At 44.2% G+C, this 15,642-nt stretch overlaps 1 pseudogene; it reads right to left on the bottom strand.

Annotated features, from left to right (window-relative positions):
* LOC139273708 (zinc finger protein 721-like) overlaps nt 1-15,642 on the bottom strand; it is a 494,469-nt pseudogene that overhangs the window by 63,531 nt on the left and 415,296 nt on the right.

Below are 15,642 nucleotides of genomic sequence, written 5' to 3' on the forward strand. Positions count from 1 at the left end.
CGGGGTGGATTTGGCTGCTGGGATGCATATTTCGGCAATTAAATTAAACAAAGCTAGCTCATGTAGTTGTGTCTTTCCTGCGTGTGCTATATCTCTCGTAGTCCATCTGTATTATCCGGTGCCTGCGTGGGCCTTAAGGTTAAGGTCCTGAGTCTCCAGAGTCGAAGCAGCCACTGTGGTCCCATCTTGGTGAGTGTTTTATCTGCAAATTTTAAACAGATAGCCTGGTCGTCACCAGGTGTTAGGTTTTGCTCTACTCATCTTTTATCCATGCATGTTGCAGTCACTCTGTGAAATCGGAGGTAAGGGTGCGCACTGCACTATCCATCTGGCCTCGTTTTTAAAAAAATCTCTTCCAGCTTATTTATCTTAACTTTTAACTCTTGAATTTGTTTTGTTGGGTATCTTTCTTTTATTTGTATCAGGGGAGTATTATTACATAGGCTAGTTCTGTTTTATTTTTATTCTGACTATCCCACCATTTCCTCTATCTGTCAGGTAAGTCTTTTTTATTCTATTTAGAAAACCAAATTAATAATGTCCAGTATAAAACAGCTGTCAATGGAAAGGGTTAACTCCTTTGCAGGGTGAGACAGCCTGATGTCATTACGTGACTTCGCTTATTCATCTGAAAAATTCTTTTTTAAGTCTTTGTGCCTTCAAAACTTGCTTAGAAATTAGGAATCCGTTAAAACAACAGAAATCATTAGTAAAGCCATCATAATAAAAGTCTTCTCATCAGAAAAGATGGCATTTTAGATTAAAACTCCAATTTTTCTTAACTTCTAATTCAAGTACTTGCCAAAGATTTTTTTTTAAAAACGAGACCACACATTTTTAATAGCTATTTTGTTTACTGAAATCCAATTTTCACACACGCTGTATACATTCCAACATTTCGTTTTATTTTACGGTCCCGTTCACTGGGCAAATCTTGTGTTTTATTTCTCTCTCAGCACAAAATCTAAACATCTGTGCCGGTTCCATTTTCTATAAGAATTTAAAAATTCAGTAATATTCTCTAATTCCCAGTTTTTTCTTTCTGTGCTGAGTTCGCATAGCTTAGATCTTTTCTCCTCATTATTTTCAAAACCCTCCTGCTTGCTTAGACTGTTCGGGACTTTTCTTGATAAACAACGTCCATGTTGGAAATCTTTCAAACTGCAGTGCAACTTTCTCGTAATTTAAAATCATTATCATTGGAGCGTGTCTTTTACCTCTTCAAATTCTTTTTTTTCCCCAATTAAACCAATATCTGTTTCACAGCCGATATCAACTAGTATTTAGTAAGTTATGTCTTTTTCCATCGCAAACACCCCTTTTTTTCCAGCACCTAATTAGTGCGTTACGTCTTTTTTTCAGATCACCTTTCTTCAAATTAGGTTTTGTATTTTACACGGCGGGCTCGTGTCTCCGTAAATTTGTTAATTTAAAATCATCAGACAATCAAAGACACTTTTTCTTTCAAATTCGTTCAATTTGTTTACTTTCAAAGTGGCATCTTTATCTTTTTCTTTTCTCCATAACTACAATGGAGTCTAGCACGTAGGCTTTGAGGGCTGCTTTTCGTTATCTCAAATTCCAGTTTCAAGGTCGTTACAATGTTTTTTCTAAACTGCTAAAGCTTGCTGTTTTAACAATTTTCAAAAAGTCCCTTTTACACCTTCGCAGATAGTTCACCACCAGCTTTTTTATGGCATGACGTAGTTATGCAAGTTACAATTAACGATTGGTTTTATTCGTCTTTTTAATAGCCGTGTTATCCCTCTTCTTCGGGGCTATGAGGGTCTTGGGTACTCCCTTAAATTCGTGTCAGGTATGCAGGACACTATTTATATGTCTTCCCTTGGCGCTGTACATTTGTACCACTGCACGCTTTGGGTCAATATATCCCGTCACTGCGCGAGACATTGTCTCTATTCCCTCACTCTCTCGTCCCCGCACCATGCGCTTGTACCGCTTTGGGTCAATAGACCTCTCTCTATATCTTCACTTGCATTGTACCCTCGCACTGCCGTGCTACCTCCACGCGCACGTTTTAGGATGCAACTTTTGACCCCCTTTCACCCCTAGATCGTCCTTGTCCTCCGTCTCCATCCCTCCGGGACTCACTACATGGTTCTTTTGTATAGATGTCCTTCCCTTGTGGTTTACAATGCCACAGTTCTAACTTGAAGGTGGTAAATTAAAACATACTCACCCCAACAGCTGGGTTATTGTTCCATTCGGGAAGTCCGCATCCTGTTTGTGACGCCAAATGTAAGGGGAAAATGGGAAGGCTTCTTTTCCCACAAGCCGGCCCACTGATATAGAGGGTCGACGCTCGCCCCTGCCCACGTCGCAATTCTCGAAGTTAGCAGACAGAGACGGATGGCAAAGTATAACGATCTTTATTACGAATGTCTGGGAACATCCCTCATCACAGTCGCCTGTGAGTGGAGATGCTCTCCAAACAGCACAATCATACAACTTTTATACATTTCAAAACCCCTCTGTTCCCGGACAAGACCTCCCTAGATTTCTAATTGAACTACCTTATCAGTGCTACTTCTCTAATTGGACTACCTTATTAGTGCTACTTTGGATTGACAGGCCAAGACCCTCGTGACCACTTTAGGCCATGACTAGAATGACTTCATTAGGTCAGAATTTGTTGATTCTCCTTGGTGCCTGTGAGTCCGCCTCGAGCCTCTTCACAAGGTCTTATCAATGTCTGTTTAGGTTCTCACATCGTATCCTGTCGGAATATTATTGAATAGATAACTTCTGGAGCCTTGGTACAAGGCCGAAGAGAGGCCTTTTACCTCCTTATGGGCCAGTGCAGGAACCAGCACTTTAACCCTTGTCCCGCTGATACCCCTAATGCCAAATTTCTCTTACAATTTGTAAAATTAGAACACAATAATCATGGGTGATTTTAACCTCCATTGATTGGACAAATCAAATCGGTCAGGGTAGCCTTGAGGAAGAGTTCATAGACTGCATAAGGGATGGGTTCCTTGAGCAGTATGTAACAGAACCAACCAGGTGGCAGGCTATCTCAGATCTGGTCCTGTGTAATGAGGCAGGATTAATAAACAATCTCCTAGTAAAGGATCCCCTTGGGATGAGTGATCATAGCATGATTGAATTTCAAATTCAGATGGAGGGTGAGAAAGTTGGATCTCTAACCTGTGTACTAAGCTTAAATAAAGGAGACTATGAAGGTATGAGGACTGATTTGGATATATTGGACTGGGAAAATAAATTAAAGTGTAGGACAGTTGATGAACAGTGGTGTACATTTAAGGAGATATTTCACAACGCTCAAGAAAAATATATTCCAGTGAGGAGGAAAGGGTATAAGAGAAAAGATAGCCATCCATGGCTAATTAAAGAACTATAGGACGGTATCCAATTAAAAACAAGGACATGCAATGTGGCCAAAGCTAGTAGGAGGATAGAAGATTGGGAAGCATTTAAAAGCCAACAAAGAATGACTAAAAAAATGATTAAGAAAAGGAAGATAGACTATGAAAGTAATCTAGCACGAAATATAAGAACAAATAGCAAGAGTTTCTAGGTATATCAAAAGAAAAAGAGTGGCTAAAGTAAATGTTGGTCCCTTAGAGGAAAAGACCGGGGAATTAGTAATGAGGAAGATGGAAATGGCAGAAACTCTGAACAAATATTTTGTATCAATCTATATGGTAGAGGACACTAACAATATTCCAACAGTGGATAGTCAAGGGGCTATGGGGGGTGGGGGAGGGGGGTTGGGAGGGGAGGGGGGGTTGGGAGGGGAGGGGGGGTTGGGGGGGAGGAACTTAACACAATCACAATCACTAAGGAGGTGGTACTCAATAAGATAATGGGACTAAAGGTAGATACATTCCCTGGACCTGATGGCTTGCATCCTAAGGTCTTAATAGAAGTAGCAGCAGGGATTGTGGATGCATTGGTTGTAATTTACCAAAATTCCCTGGATTCTGGTGAGGTCCCAGCAGATTGGAAAACTGCAAATGTAACACCCCTATTTAAAAAAGGAGGTAGACAAAAAGCAGGAAACTATAGACCAGTTAGCCTAACATCTCTGCTTGGGAAGATGTTGGAGTCCATTATTAAAGAAACAGTAGCAGGACATTTGGAAAAACAAAATTCGGTCAGGTAGAGTCAGCATGGATTTATGAAGGGGAAGTCATGTTTGACAAATTCGCCAGAATTCTTTGAGGATGTAACAAACAGGTTGGATAAAGGGGAACCAGTGGATGTGGTATATTTGGACTTTCAGAAGGCATTTGACAAGGTGCCACATAAAGTGTTATTGCACAAGGTAAAAGTTCACGGGGGTTGGGGGTAATATTAGCATGGAAAGAAGATTGGCTAAAGAACAGAAAACAGAGAGTCGGGAAAAAGGGTTAATTCTTGGGTTGGCAATCAATAACCAGTGGGGTGCTGCAAGGATCAGTGCTGGGACCCCAACTATTTACAATCTATATTAATGACTTGGAGGAAGGGATTGAGTGTAACATAGCCAAGTTTGCTGACGATACAAAGATGGGAGGAAAAGCAATGTGTGAGGAGGACACAAAAAATCTGCAAAAGGACATTGACAGGCTATGTGAGTGGGCAAAACTTTAGCAGATGGAGTATAATGTTGGAAAGTGTGGGGTCATGCACTTTGGCAGAAAAAAAGTCACAGGGCAAGTTATTATTTAAATGGAGGAAGATTGCAAAATGCTGCAGTACAGCAGGACCTGGGGGCACTTGTGCATGAAACACAAAAGGTTAGTATGCAGATACAGCAAGTGATCAGGAAGGCCAATGGAATCTTGGTATTTATAGCAAAGGGGATGGAGTATAAAAGCAGTGAAGTCTTGCTACAGTTGTACAGGGTATTGGTGAGGCCACACCTGGAATACTGCGTGCAGTTTTGGTTTCCATATTTACAAAAGGATATACTTGCTTTGGAGGCAATTCAGAGAAGGTTCACAAGGTTGATTCCGGAGATGAGGGGGTTGACTTATGAAGAAAGGTTGAGTAGGTTGGGCCTCTACTCATTGGAATTCAGAAGAATGAGAGGTGATCTTATCAAAACGTATAAGATTATGAGGGCTTGACAAGGTGGATGCAGAGAGGATGATTCCACTGATAGGGGAGACTAGAACTAGAGGGCATAATCTTAGAATAAGGGGCCACCCATTTAAAACTGAGATGAGGAGAAATTTCTTCTCTGAGGGTTGTGGATCTGTGGAATTCACTGCCTCAGAGAGCTGTGGAAGTTGGGACATTGAATAAATTTAAGAGCGAAATAGACAGTTTCTTAAACGATAAGGGAATAAGGGATTATGGAGAGCGGGCATGGAAGTGGACCTGAGTTCATGATCGGATCAGCCATGATCATATTAAATGGTGGAGCAGGCTCACAGGGCAGTATGGCCTACTCCTGCTCCTATTTCTTATGTTCTTATAAACCAACCCCACAGTCATTGACACCAATCTCCTCCTGTTTGATATAAACCAACAGCACAGTCATTGACACCAGTCTCCTGTGTATGACAAACTGAAGTTGCTTACAATCCCTCGGAGCTATTACGCTATTCCTAGCTGAGATCGAGATCTCCAATGAATCAGTCCAAACACCTTAGTCCCGTGAGCAGACTTGATTTTGAATATGTAGATTTCACAATAATACAACTCATATACAAAATGTTTGAAATATATTCATATTGGACTTTCTACAAAGGAATATTTATTGTAATATTCATACAATATTATAGTTATATAATAAGACTCACAATCTAATGAGTTGTATCCATGAACTATCAGACTTTGATAATTGCCGAGCCTGGAAGGTAACAATGTTCGACTCTTTTAAAATGCCAATTAGGATTACATTATCATGAAAATCAAATTACCGAGCGAGCCCCCTTTTTAAAGCAGCACAATCAATGCCAAATTATAATTAAATTACATCAGAATACTGTTCTGCTGTCGACAATTGAGTGCAGTCCGTCCAGTGTTTCCCCAAAAAGAGTTGTGGAAAGCCTCCAGTGTACCGGTAGACTCCGCGTGCTCCCTCTCCAGGGACAGCCCAAGAGATGTTCTACCTTGGCTGCAGCTGTCAGCTTTCTTCTCCCCGGGGTGCTCTCTGACCTGAGCTGCAAACTCTTCGTATATTTAAAGCCCCATAAGGTACAGCTGCTGTGACTCTGGTTACTTCGGCCAATCAAACACTTGAGCCGAAATACATTTATCAAACAAAACATTCCATTGAGTGGCTGTTTAGGTTTCATCGTCCAGCCTCTTCCTGTTTCATTGGAGCTAAGAGAAATCTGCGAGTCAGAACATGTCAGAGTTTGCTTTTACTGGGGCATTTAAAGAAATAAATATCCTTCAAGGTTCTGCTCAGTCCACACACAGGCAGAGTTCTCAGCTCTGATAGTTCTGTTCGCACAAGGTCTATTTCAACTTAAAAGGGATAATTATAATTAAATCAAAAGGAAATACTTATCAAATCATAATACAATTCCTTCTGTCGATTCATCATCATCATCATAGGCAGTCCCTGGAACCAGGATGACTTACTTCCACATGGGTTCACAGATGTTTCAATGAAGGACCCGATATTCCAGGCCTGAACTCCAATTGAAGGGATGGAAGATGCCTGTGTGTGGAATTTTTTTAATGTGTGGTGACCGTTGCACATCAGCCACCACACAGGCTTGACAGAGCTAGACCTTTATCCAGTGGTAAGGATTAACCAGGATGACTGGAGACCTGCTCTGCTGCACGGACCTAGTGCGCGCACATATCGCAGTGTTGGCTGGCCCGTGTTGCCCCTGTGCTCTCGGCTCCTCTGGACCCCGTACCCTCATTCGCTGTGTAGGGGGTGGTGGGTCTGTCAGCTTGCCTTCCTGACCAGAGCGGTTGTGAGTCGCTCCCACTCCCTGGTTCTCGAGCTTGGATTTATTAATCAGAGTGTGATAAAGTGCAGCAGACAACTGTTCTGTACAAAGAAGGTTTGGGTTTTATTCAAGAAAGCAAATTACACAAATACACTCCAATAAAACTGTAAAATCTTACAAAAAGGTTCTAAACAATGGGGAATACTTTATTACAGGTAATAAACACAACAGAAAAACCTCCCACTTACTCTCTAACTAGGTCAAACTCTAGGGCTCCAGGGATTCATGCTCACCAGATCCTTCCTTTGACAGCTAGGGCTGTTTCACGGTTCTTTGGTTATAGCCGGTTTGCCTTGCTGTACCCCAGACATGTTAGAAGACCTCTGCTGCGTATTGAAACCAGTTGGGGTGAGTCTGCTGGTGCGGTTAGGCGCAGTTTGGATTTATCTCTGGTGAGTACCCAATTTCCGTTGTTAGCAATAGGGTTTTAAGTTCTTTAGGTCATTTTTACCCGCTGGATAGTCTAGGTACAAAGTCAGTTGGTATTGACGTTCTTTTCTCCGATGTCACTCCAATGTGTCTTACTGTGGTTTCTTGCCGCATGCTCTCGATTTTGATCTTGTTGTTCCGAAGTGCTTGGTCAGAAAAGTTTTCCTGTGATGGTCAGAATAGAGTAGGTCTCCTGGTACGATAGGCCCTCAATTATACTCTGAGAGGCTGCTTAATCTTCGCACTAAATCTAATGTTTCTTTTGTTTGAGTTTTGCTGCCCAATTGATTTTAAGTGGTCTTCTTTGTATAAGTTTTGGTGGGCTCGCTAACTGAAACGTGATTAAATGTTTTAATCTGGCGTTGATAGAGTTTGGGATTGTGATACCCCTGTTCCATGAATTTTGGAATCTTACATTTCCCCATTTGAGACTCTTCGCCACAGAGTGTCATCCTAAGTGAACAAAATTCTTGGAACCCGAGAACTAAAACCTTCCCCTGACATTTACCTAGATAAACCCAAACATACATTCCCCTTTGCAATGTATTGCTATTTACAGGTAAATTCAGTCATTCCAATTACATTACAGTATAGAGGGGGGTCCAACGCCCGTCCATTACTCCAGTTTCACAAAAAATACATAGTAAAAACACACATAGTACAAACTTTTTACAACACTTGACCTCTGTGTTTTTACAGCAGCTGGAATCTAAACCAGACCTCACCAGGTGACTGCGATTTTTTTCTGCAGTATTCTATCATATTTTGTGTTTCCCTCCCTGATACAATCCATAAGTTCAGCTAGGGCTCGTCCAGCACCCTCTGGTGCTGGGATCGATGACTTCTGCCCCTCACCTTGCAGGTAGTACACCATAAATAAAAAATAATCACAAGCTGGCAGATAACTAAAACGTGGGAAGCTATTCTGATCTAGGGAGGGACCTCTATATTTCTGACAATATCCCACCAGGGTGGAACGGTGATATCCGAAATTTCGCCCCCTATCTCAACTGGTTTTTGTTCTAGAGTATAGAAATGTTTCTGTGATACTTCTACAGCTTTCAGTAGGGCGATAAGATGTTCGGGTAGAGGAGAGATTTCATATCTAAAATGTGCAACGTAATCTTGTAAATTTGTGAAATTGTTATTTACAGTGAGGTGAATAGTGGAGGGTCAGGAATGGGAACAATCCGTTCTTGGGCCACTTGAACTTCCGCCTCGGGTTTAAAACAAAAACTGCTTTCACTCACCGAACACCAAATGTGTTGTCCATGTTGGTAGTGGGGCGCACTTGTGGTGACACAATACGTCTCACCCCCTATGTATGCTACCTGTGGAGGAACACAGTCTTGTGCCATTACCTCCATGGTACAGTTGATAGGCTGTGCGCCGCAGCTTTAAACCCGCATTGTGGTCTGGAGTAGGCGTTCAAGTGCTGGGGTGTTCAGTATTACGTGTGCACCCCGGCTCCGGCACCCGGAGAGGTCAGTACATGTCATAGCGTGCTCCCACTTTATGACATAGGGTGGGACCACTGTGAAACAAACATGTGCCCCTCCTTGAATGATCCCAATATTCTCCACCATGTACAGCGGCGCAGGTCAGGCTGTCCCACCCATAACCGGCATCCTTACAACTTTCCCCATGATGGTATGGTTGGACCGCCCACAATCTACTGGGACAGGGTAGGTTTCAGAAACTAGACGGAGCTGACATGGGCTTAGCGAATTACTAAACTGGTGGAGGGCTGCGAGATACTTGTTGCTGATCCAAGCGGGGACTTGGCCTTGCTTTAGATCTTCCAGGTTGCTGCTGTCCTCGCCCAGCAACCATGCCCCATACAGCACACACACCTCATTCCTGGCAGCCTGATCCGAGGCATTCCTGTCCTCCCGTATAAGTGCATTTACTGTTTTTGCGTGTCTTTCCAGCTCAGTAATAATCTCCTTTAAATGGACCGTCATTGCCTGGTCCTCGTGTAGCACTGAGCTTATCATTATGTTCTCTTCCCTTAGGATCTTCCGTAGTTCATTTTTTAGACCATTTATTTGCATTTGCAGTTCCATATCACAGAGGATCCTGTATTATATGCAGTGAAAATGTTGTTCCAGGTTCCCCTTCTTTGTCTCCCTGTGCCCATAGTGTTCCCAGCATATAGTGTGTATAAATCTGCTTTGTATACGTTGCCAAAATCTAATTTGTAAAATTTCCTGAACATTTCTCGGAGTAGGGCCTGGTATAGCTGCTCTGTCTCCTTCGGGCACCATACAGGTAAGTGTACTTCTGTCAGGTTTAAGATAAGAGATTCCTTGATGTCACCTTTGTGACCCGTACTCGCCCCCATTAGGGCGAGCAGGAGCAAGCCCCCTTTCATCATTCGGTTCCTTCCCTGTAGGGATACAAAATAGGTAGCCTTGCCCTTGAGAAAAACAGTTCTCTGGCTTGGCAAAGGTGATTCAATTCTACAATCCAATTTAAAACTTTAAAATTTTAAAAATTCCAACCAAAATACTAAAACTTAAACTAAAAGAACAATCCTGGAAAAGCTATGTACACCGCCACCCGTCTCCGGGTGGCCAGGTTAATTCCTGTTTGGCCTTTGCCTTGTGCGGCCTCTGGGCAGCTTGTACGCCTGAGTGTAAGGTGGTCTGTACCGCAGGATCCGGAGAGTTCTTCTTAATGTAACTGGGGGTTTCCCCGAGTCCCAGATGATAGGGGGAATGGCCCTTCCTATACTACAGCACACTACCCTTCTGTGTAGTTGCTGAGTCTATGTCCTGCCCTGTGGGTTCCGCATAGACTGAGGCCGCAGGCTGGGGACTCTTGTCATTCTCTTGGCCCACTGCTACCTCTCCTGTGTGTCCCTTACCATTGAAGGCTGCAGGCTGGGGATCCTTATCCCTAAAATGATCCTTGACCTTGGGCATTCTTTTATGGGCTGCAACCCTCCCGGGGCTGAACCATTGAAACTGGGGTGCTGGTGACCATAGTGTCTTTGGCCGTGATGTATGGGGAGTCCTTCTTAGGGCTATTCTACTGGGGGTGCATCTGAGTCCTAAACAATTGGTGGGATAGCCCCTCCAGTAATACAATTCACCGCCCCCATCTGTACAGTCTGTGAGTCTGTAACGTCTCCTGTGGGCATTCCACAGTCAGAGGCTGCTGGCTGAGGATCCCTGTCCCGAGGATTGTTTTTTGACATTCTTTTCTCCGATGTTATGATGTTTCTTCCTGTGGTTTGTCGCCGTGTGCTCTCGATTTTGATCTTGTTGTTCTGAAGTGCTTGGTCAGAAAAGTTTTCCTGTGATGGTCAGAGGTACGATAGGCCCTCAATTATACTCTGAGAGGCTGCTTAATCTTCGCACTAAATCTAATGTTTCTTTTGTTTGAGTTTTGCTGCCCAATTGATTTTAAGTGGTCTTCTTTGTATAAGTTTTGGTGGGCTAGCTAACTGAAACGTGATTAAATGTTTTAATCTGGCGTTGATAGAGTTTGGGATTGTGATACCCCTTATTTATGAGCTGATGACCATTGTGATAGCACTGTTTTGACTTCGGGAAGTCTGGGCTGAGCCAGATATTTCTATGCATGTTGAAAAAGGTGTTGGAATATGTATGTGATATTTGGGTCCTGTGGGTGGAGTGGATAATGTTTCTTCCGTGGTCGATTGTTTAAATGCTAATGTTTTCTGGGAGCCTGACTAATGGTTAAACAGCTCCCCCAGACAAACTGATTAGATACAATACCCAAATTCTAAATCCCACCCCTCTGTCACTGCAGCTTTTCCCCACAGGCCCAAACATGCCTTTTAAAATCCCAAACTTGGTTAAAACTCGTAGATTTCTTCCATATGCATTTTAGGGTCCCAAACTTTCTGTTTAATAGGCCCAAATCAAATTTCCTTTTCAGTGAGTCCAAACACTGGGGGGTTTCCATGAATTTTGGAATCTTACAGTTGCACCTCCACCACGATCTCTCACCATTCCTCCGCCATGATCTCTCGCCGCTCCTCTGCCACAAACATTTGCCGCACCTCCACCATGATCTCTCGCCGCTCCTCCACCACAAACATTCGCTGCTCCTCTGCCACAGTCTCTCACTGCTCCTCTGCCACAAACATTCATCGCACTTCCGCTATGATCTCTCAACGCTCCTCCACCACAAACATTTATCGCTCCTCCTCCACGATCTCTCACTACTCCTCCACCACAAACATTCGTCACTCATCCGCCACGATCTCACACCGCTCCTCCTCATATTCCTCATATACTGACCTATTGCCCCCCGATGGCAAATAAATCAGCTTTGTTTTAAACACACCGTTGTAGATTTTTGTCTTTCCCACCCGAGTTTTTAGCATCATTTGGCTGAAGCTCAAAGAACAATCTGGGGGTTGGATCGTATGGTGGGAACAGAACTTCAGCCTAGACACAGTCCTTCAGGGCCACACTGAGAGGGCCGAATGGCACTTTGGTCTTTCTCATCTCTCTGCACCGATAGCAAAGTCGCCGTGCGGGTTAATCTTGAGGCGAGTATGACATGTGTCTAAGGTGATTACAAGCTAATAATTCATTCGACCCCAGGTCTTCAATACAAAGTCCACTAATGTTAAACATACATCTATATAAAACAAAGCAAGACTTTATTTTTATGGTTACTGTTTCATATTAAATCTGATCGACTAAAACCCAGCTTTCTTACAGTCCACTCTTGGATGCCCCACTCCCTGAGCCGACAACCTTCAGCCGGGTCAGTGGTGGAGTTCTGCAGCAAGAGTGATCGCAGAGTAACTGTCGGGATCACACCCCCATGGATGTTCCAGCTTGTGTATTTTTAGTTATCCTGGTGTCTAACACGCACACATCAATAAAACAGGGAATTCTGGGAAACACGTTGCAGGTCCTTCTTTATCTGGAGATCAACTGCCTGTTGTATAATTGCACCAGCAGTTAACAGGCTCCTGTGAACTCCTCCATCTGCTATTTTAATGCAGACTTAACCAATTTATTTTAAACGGCTTTATGTTAAATTAGTTGATGTCTACCTTAAACTGGTGGACTCAGGACTGTCACACAAATGCATTAAATATTCATGAAGAGTAAACTTTAGTCTGGAAACGGAAACCTGCCGTTTCACTTTCAGTCAGGAAGAGATCGCAGTTTTACACCAATCTCTGATTTGACAGCATGTTCCCAGCATGTTCTTCCTGACTCTAAACGCAGTTGTAAAGGAGCCTTCTGTTCTGTGCCCAGGAGCTCTAAACCATGGAAGAGAGTGGCTGGGACACACCTCAAGATTAACCCACACGGTGACTTTGCTGTCAGTGATGAGAGATGAGAAAGACCAAAGTGCCGTTTTCCCCTCTCAGTGTGGCCCTGTGGGACTGTGTCCAGGCTGAAGTTCTGTTCCCACCGTACGATCCTCCCCCAGATTGTCCTCTCTGAGCTCCAGCCAGATGATGCTAAACACTCAGGTGGGAAAGACAAAAATCTAAATCTACAAAGCTGATTTATTTGACATATATCCAGAATATTAAACTCCAGCCCAATTATAGGAATTAGTAACATCAGCAGAAGCAATTCCCAACTGTCAGAACTAACATGGTTCAATCCTGGATGTGATTAAGAGCAACAATAACAGCAGAATCCAACCCCTGCAGTCACTTGTGAACTCGCTGGTGTCTCAGCAGGGTGTATGACTGAGTGAATCGCTTCCCACACTCAGAGCAGGTGAACGGTCTCTCCCCAGTGTGAACTCGCTGGTGTTTAAGCAAGGAACAGTACTGAGTGAATCCCTTCCCACACACGGAGCAGGTGAATGGCCTCTCCCTCGTGTGAACTCGCTGGTGTGTCAGCAGATTGGATGACTGAGTGAATCCCTTTCCACAGTCAGAGCAGGTGAATGGCCTCTCCCCGGTGTGAACTCGCTGGTGTGTCAGCAGGCTGGATGACTGAGTGAATCCCTTCCCAGACTTGGAGCAGGTGAATGGTCTCTCCCTCGTGTGAACTCGCTGGTGTGACAGCAGATCAGATGAATGAGTGAATCCCTTCCCACACACGGAGCAGGTGAACGGTCTCTTCCCGGTGTGAACTCGCTGGTGTCTCAGCAGGTGGGATGATCGAGTGAATCCCATCCCACACTCAGAGCAAGTGAACGGCCTCTCCCCAATGTGACTGCGATGATGAATTTCCAGCTGTGTTGGATAATTGAATCTCTTCCCACAGTCTTCACATTCCCACGGTTTCTCCGTGGTGTGGGTGTCCTTGTGTCTCTCCAGGTTGGATGGTCAGTTGAAGCCTCATCCACATGCAGAAAACGTGTACAGTTTCTCCCCGCTGTGCACAGTGCAATGTTTTTTCAGGCTGTGTAACTGGTTAAAGCTCTTTCCACTGTCAGTGCACTGGATCAGTCTCACTCGGGTGTGTGTGTCTCGGTGCTTTTGCAGTTACAATAACATTTGAAATCTTTTCCCACAGATAGAACAGACAAACGTTTCTCCTTCCACATTCAAAGGTGATACTATTCAGGTCCTGATGAATCGAGTAACACTGTGAGATCCTGACATGATGTTTGCTTTGTGTTTCCCATCTGTCAATCTTCCTCCTCTAATACCCTGTAAGAGAATTTACAAAACTCATCACTAAGTACAATACAGAAAGTCAGAACAGACAATTCTAGTTTGTCTGGAACATTCTTTTCTCTCCTGTTGCCTCAAAGCTGTAAATCCCTATCCCACACATTGTCCCTCCTCCCTGTGTTGAAATCCAAACACATCGCACCATCTCCAACATATTTCCTTTCAGTCACTTTTTCTCCCTCCTCTGATGGTGCTAACTGTGGCTGGGTTCAGTTCTACACTCACTGGTTCCCCTCCCTCTCCTCCCCTGAAGGTGCTGACTCTGGCTGGGTTCAGTTCTACACTCACTGGTTCCCCTCCCTCTCCTCCCCTGAAGGTGCTGACTCTGCTGGGTTCAGTTCTACACTCATTGGTTCCTCTCTCTCTCCCTCCCCTGAAGACACTGACTCTGGCTAGGTTCAGTTCTACACTCACTGGTTCCCTTCCCTCTCCTCCCCTGATGGTGCTGACTCTGGCTGGGTTCAGTTCTACACTCACTGGTTCCCCTCCCTCTCCTCCCCTGAAGGTGCTGACTCTGCTGGGTTCAGTTCTACACTTGTACAAAAGAAAAATACTGCAGATGCTGGAAACCTGAAATAAAACAAAAAATACTGGAAATACTCAGCCAGCATCTGCGGAGAAGGAAACAGAGTTAATGACTTTCAGGTTAATGACTTTTCATCAGGACTGGTAAAAATTAGAAATGTAACAGGTTTTAAGTAAGTGCAGAGGCAGAGAAAGAGGGGAGGGGAGGAAAGAACAAAAGGGAAGTTCTGTGTTAGGGTGGGAGGCAGCAGAGATTAAATGACAAAAGGGATGATGCTGCAAGGCAAAAGGAGATGATTATGGGACAAGTAAAGAAACAAAAAATGTGTCTGGACAAGGTGTAAATGGCAATAAAGAGCAGACATTGATGTGGAGATTCAACATCGCCTCCAGTGCGCCAGTGCAGCCTTCGGCCGACTGAGGAAGAGTGTTCGAAGACCAGGCCCTTAAATCTGACACCAAGTTCATGGTTTACAGGGCTGCAGTAATACCCGCCCTCCTGTATGGCTTAGAGACATGGACTATGTACAGTAGACACCTCAAGACGCTGAAGAAATACCACCAACAATGTCTCCGCAAGATCCTGGGAGGACAGACGAACCAATGTTAGCGTCCTCGACTAGGCCAACATCCCCAGCATTGAAACACTGACCACATTTGATCAGCTCCGCTAGGCAGGCCACATTGTTCGCATGCCAGACACGAGACTCCCAAAGCAAGCGCTCTACTCAGAACTCCTTCACGGCAAACGAGCCAAAGGTGAGCAGAGGAAACATAACAAGGACACCCTCAAAGCCTCCCTGAAAAATTGCAATATCCCCAATGACACCTGGGAATCCCTGGCCAAAGATCACCCTAAGTGAAGGAAGTGCATCCAGGAGGATGCTGAGCACCTCGAGTCTCACCACCGAGAGCATGCAGAAATTAAGCACAAGCAGTGGAAGGAGCATGCGGCAAACCAGTCCCACCCACCCCTTTCCTCAACGATTATCTGTCCCACCTGTGACAGGGACTGTGGTTCTCGTATTGGACTGTTCAGACCCACCTAAGAACTTATTTTAAGAGTGGAAGCAAGTCTTCCTCGAATCCGAGGGACTGCCTATG

The sequence above is a fragment of the Pristiophorus japonicus genome, chromosome 9, assembly GCF_044704955.1.
Source record: "Pristiophorus japonicus isolate sPriJap1 chromosome 9, sPriJap1.hap1, whole genome shotgun sequence".
NCBI classification, from domain to species: domain Eukaryota; kingdom Metazoa; phylum Chordata; class Chondrichthyes; family Pristiophoridae; genus Pristiophorus; species Pristiophorus japonicus.